Source organism: Amblyomma maculatum, chromosome 8, assembly GCF_055883805.1.
Source record: "Amblyomma maculatum isolate TAMU_Amacu chromosome 8, ASM5588380v1, whole genome shotgun sequence".
In the NCBI taxonomy this organism is placed as follows: domain Eukaryota; kingdom Metazoa; phylum Arthropoda; class Arachnida; order Ixodida; family Ixodidae; genus Amblyomma; species Amblyomma maculatum.
Genome location: NC_139351.1, coordinates 93,341,655 through 93,347,521, shown reverse-complemented (window position 1 = coordinate 93,347,521; position 5,867 = coordinate 93,341,655).

Genomic DNA, 5,867 nt, shown 5'->3' with positions numbered 1-5,867 from the left:
ATGCAACTAATATCTCAAATTAAGCTTAAACAGGCTCAAAGCTGGTAGGCTGCATTGGTATTGTGTACACTATTATTTGGTTCTTTTTTTCTTACGTCTGCTAATATAATTACTCTATAATTTGTATGCCCCTCCTGCCTGGGCCGCAACGAGGCTTGCAGTAATGTATTAATAAATAATTAAATAAATAAACAAAAAAAAACCCAAGTGCAGATAAATAAATATGTGAATGCAGCATTAGCGCGCAACAAAACTTCATAGAAAACGATCGCACAACAGCAGCGTCACGCGGAGCTGCCAAGAGATGGAGCCACAGTATGTCCTCGTGCCCAATACCTCGATGCGAATGAAAAGGTCATCAGCGAGGGGAAATAACTGCTAAGCGAGGTTCATGAGAGCAGGGATATGGTCCCTTCTGTTCAAATTATGAGTGCTCATTTCTTCGCCACTGTGCAGACTGCAGCCCGCAAGGATTTGCATACTCGCATGAATGAAGAAGCATACCTCGGAGTGCCTTCTCAGCGCTGATTGCAGCGGCGAGGTTTTCCTTGACAGAGGGGAAACACAGACACTTCGATTAGATATTTCGTAGTCTAGTATAGGACAAATAATGAGTAAATGGCAGACGCGTCAAATATGTGACAGTCGAGATAGGTGGCGGCGAGCGTCGAGTGTGCCCCGTTGTGCTGAAAACGCGAAAACGCCAGCTTGACGCCGTAAAAACTCTTCATGTATCCCGGCCTTTGATGTTTCCTTACGCGACCTCTCTGCAAGTCAGCCTACTGACATCATGTAAGCGAACAATAATATAAGGTGCTGTGTGCCGCAGGTCATCTAAAATAAAAAATTTGGGGAGCTCCGCATTTTTTTCTCAATGTCGCTGTAAGGCAAGGATAAGGATCTCTGCAAGGATGGAGAAGGAGGCAATGCCTGGTAATTATTCGTCTTGGAGTTGTGCCCGACTGTAGAGCCGCTTGCCACTACACAGAAGCTCCTGCGGAGCATCTGATGCAATTTGTGGTGAAATTATTGCTAGTTGTTTTTATTGCGGAAGTCTGCCCTTCGGCATATGGGTCTAAATATACTGGTACAGGCCTGTGGCCCTAATGAATGCCAAAAGCTCTCGGTGGTGTGGGCCTTGTGTCCATACTCCTGTGTCAGGTGGTCTGGTAGGGTGGTAAGAGTGGCTTCTAAGGTGTGCCTTGCGGGCCACGTGAAGACCAGAACAAGCTGTTACGAAGTGGTCGAGTGTGGCCTCCATAGCAGGGGCAGGACAGAGAGGGCAGGTCAGGGGAGCAGTCTGGGTGGTCCAGAAAGATTTTACAGCAGACGTTAACGCAAATTGGGCTTGATCCCCCCTTATGTAGTGCCCTCGGGGAAAAATAAATGAAATTAAATTGCAGAAGACGAACCCTTTCAGAAGGCTCACATGCATGCAGATATTCTTGTGAATCTCTTATTAAAACACATGTAGCACTGTTTTCAAATCCCTTCGGACACTCAGCTTTTCAGGTACAAGCAACTCATCACAATTGCGCAGCGTCGCCAAAAAAAGCGCTTTTAAGCGAAGATCGGCAATGACACAATCACCCGCGAACGGACTGCGGAGCAGAATGAATAGGACCGTGCTATGTTTTTCTTCCGAAGTTCGCGATAGTTTTCGGTACTATCCGTGCGTTCAATGAACGTTGATAACATGCAAAGTGATAGCGGCCAAGACGTGGCGATCGTTCACGCTGCCGATCGACTGCAGTGCGTCTGCAACTGCTATTACCGCCACGTGAGCCCTTTTTTTGTGCATCTTAATTGTCACCGCGAGTCATTCTTTACGTGGCATATACATACACGTATAATTATCTCAATAAAGATAAAAACGTTCGAGCGAAACAACCTCATTTATTATTTGCAACGACTGCGTTCGGGCGTACGTGGCTCAAGCGACTGTGGTGAAATCCGTTTCTTCCGCATTTGCCGGCCTGTACGGCGAAGTTTCCGCTTACGCGGAACGGAGTATCCGCATCGACCGTACGAACTCCGTAGTTACCGCATCATGTCAGTGAGGAATCCGTATGCTCCGCACACATCGGTCCACGATCGCCGTACATGCTCCGTACACTCCATTAGGACATCCGTATCGATCGCATGACGTCTATATGTTCTCCGCACTCGATCATCCGCATCCGCACCATGAAATCCGTAAGTTCCGCAAGGACTTCCATAACGGACGTATGAAATCCGCTTGTTTTCTGTAAGTGTGATATGGAAAACGTACGGAATCCGTACATTTTCTGTACGGCTGCATACGGAGTCGTTTCAATAAGGATGGCGCTGCTGAACCAGAACTGTCCAGTGCGACACCAAGGACTCGCATCGACCAAGTGGTAGTGAGCAGATGCCCGTTCAATGACAGCTGTAATGGTGCTTGTAAAAGCCTGCGTCTACCCCATCGGTTTGTGATAGACAAAGTTTGTCTTTTCTACTGAGAAGGCCAGGCCAATTTTCATGCACCACTCAGATGTCTTGTCAAGGGCAGTCTGAAGGCTTAATTTTTGGCGGCTTAGATCCGTGTGTAGTGATCATACCGTGACATTGTCTGCATACATCAGAGAAAATATGTCCGGAACGGTTGCTGGTAACCAGGCTAAAGGTAGGAGCGCCATGTTGAATAGTATTGGTGCCAGCACGAATCCTTGAGGCACGCCTTCCTTTTACGCTGAAGTGCCCAACGCGTCCTTTACCAATCCGTATAGAAATAGAATGGTCTTCTAGGAATGATCTTCCAAAGTTACATACTCTGGGTGGGAAACGTAGCCAGCCTAGAATGGCTACAATTAGAAATTATAGTAATTATTGAATTATGTAGAAATGATTGCTAGTTGATAGCAAAAAAAGAAATACCTAGCCGGCCCTACCTAGGACGTCCATAAAATGTCAGATTCAGAACACTGTACAGGTCCATGAAGAAACATTTTTAGGGCATCCAATTGAGCCAACAAGCTGTGCGTTTAAAATATATGCCCGATGTTAGCAGCATTACTGTACCGTTTGAGTCGTGCTTAATCGGACCTTTACCGGATTCGATACTGCCTGCTTTTCTGCTAACTTATTTTATTTCATGTGCGAAAGACCTTGTGTTTTCCGTCTCATCAGATGGTACTAACTTTGATCATTTTTCGGCTCAGTGCATTTTTCTTTTTGGTGCGCTGTTTCGTACTTTAACCTAGCATGATATGATTAAACTAATAAGTGAATGTAAAGAAAAGAAGAAATTCTGTTTGCGGCCCTGGTTTTTCACCGAGACAGATAAGATATGTTATCGGTCCAAACAAGAACAAGGCATCTGCGAACGCCTCACCCTCGCCGTGCCTCGACGAACTGCGCTCTTGGCGTATTGAGTAAGGAAAGTGACCTCTAGCGCCAAGCGCTGCGTGTAATCCGCTCGTACGCTGCAAGCGAAGAAAACGACAAGCTGCGAGAATGAAGGGGCGCGCATGCGCACTGCCATGTCTCGATACCAGAAGTGAAACGTCTTACGGCGTGGTGATGCAGTTTTATTCGATATTTGCCACTTGCCACATGCCTCGACTTATTTTTTTCGTCGGGTGTGCATACCAGTATTGGATGCGGGAGATAGAAATCACTGCTTTTTTTTTTCCTATATGATAAATCAACAAAAAAAAAACGAATTTACATTAGTACGGCAAATATTCGGTCAAGCGAGCGGGGGGGGGGGGGGGGCGGCATCTTTATAATATTGGAGTAGGAAGAAAGCACTCTTGAAGTTAATAAATGAACAGAATTTTATCGTGTGGGAAATAAAGAAGAAAGAAAGAGCTTCAGCAAGACATTGATAATGGGGTGATAAGATGACACACAAGCGACAGAAGGTCTATTGGACTGGTGAGGCGGGGACAAAGGCCACAAAGGACAAACACCTCCGTTTATTTCAAGCTGCTGTCGAGGAATTCGCAGAGTATTTTTATTGCAGGTGATGATGATGATGATCATGAGCTCAGCTTGACGCAAGCGACTTTTGGATGTTTAGACTTCCATTTTTTTCGGTGAGGGCGAGCTCCTTCGATGCACTTTCGAGACACGTCGCATGCCGGTTTGATAGTCGCATAGATTAATTACAGGACAGCGCTGTAATGCCTGTGCGGTCACGTGTGCGAAGGCGCCAGCGTGTGTTCATTGTCAGGGGCACTTTGAATTTTTTAGAAGCGGATATCAACCCTGGCCTGGAAACAGGCCTACCTCGACGACGGCAAGACCCTTCGCGAAGCGGCAACTCGCATGGCAAGGCTGCCCTTGAAACTGCGCTCTTCCCAAGGTGCGGCAGTAAAGAAAGGACGCATGCATCGCCGGCCCAGCATAGAGGTCGCTTTGAAGGTGCAGAAAATGTTCCAGAGAGAACAGATGCGCCGACTACACGATCCTCGCTTCCGCAGCGACAGAAACCAGGTCTACCCGTGGTAAGCTGGTGACGTATTTTGTCGACGTGCCATGGCCTAGGTAAAAGAATCTGGAATGCGGGTCTTCATGGTGCTGTGTGCAAAAATGCCTATTGGTGCTCTTCTATTAGCCAGTGCTCAAGGACTACGGATTCCCTACCTAGGTACTTAGGGACAAGACAGTGAATAAAAACTGGAGGGTCTTGTCATTGCTGAGAATACTTTTCTCTGAAATCTCTACCAACATGTAAATATGTAAAAATATTTGCACTGCTCCTATTCAAGAGCTCCTCGCTTCCGTGATTCCTTGACGCCTCGCCCCGCTGGACTTTGCTACCTTCTGCGCCGGCCCTGTCGGCGTTGCAAAATCGCTTTCACGACCGCATTTGCAGTCATGAAAAAGACGAAGCATTCGACAGTGCATTATGCATGCGACACGCTTGGAAAGCTACCCCGTGATGATCATAGCTGAGACGAGCGGAAAACTTTAGAGAATGTTTTTGTTTTCTTCCACTGGCTTTGATGCGAAGCTCGTTTTATTACCTTGAGTTTCCTTCGGCCACATGAAGCACATTCTAGTGCAATAGATAACCGCACACGGAAACGTTCAATCAGCTTCGGCTTTCGAGATTTGTTCCACCTAAATAGACCCTGGTAGAACACTATTCTCTGAGCGAGGTAAGGACGATAAAATTCTCGTATCTGGTTCTTCTGCAACAGGGACCTCCCAGGATGTCAATATACGCAAAAAAAACCGGCTGGTATTTTCATCAGGCAAAATTTATCCCGATAATTCTTATACTATACAGCGCGCCTCAGTCAGTGCGGATCAGAAGGTAGTAGCGGTGACAGAATTTTGCTTTCCAGCTATTCATTTTCGTTGCTTGCAGCTACAGTTATAAATGGTTAAAAAAAAAAAAACCGGAGCCGAAGATAGAACACTTGTAGAGAAACACGTAGAAGGTGTAACTGCTTGCAGAAAGGCAAAGAAACACATCGAATTTCAAGCAGCGGATTGCGCTTTATGCCATCCAGTGCGGCATTCACATCAGCAGTGTAAGAGCTAGCCTTTCTTTGACATTTTTGGCCGTTTAATTTCAGATACAAATTACTCTACAATGCGTCTCAGATAATCTCCTCCAACGTAGCAAACACCCAACTCTCGCAAGTGTACTAAATCCGCTGTCAACACGAGTTGACACTACTACACGTTTGTACCGTGTTTAGCTCCAGAGACATGTTACCCAGATCACATATACCTTTGGGGAAGTTAAACAATCCCTTCTTACGCATATTTAGATTAATATATATGTACGACAAAAATGATGTTCGTGTCAAAATTTACAATATTTATAACAGAAAGCCCAAGATATTTGCTTGCTATTTCACCTTCTGAGTAAAAAACTCATTTAAGCA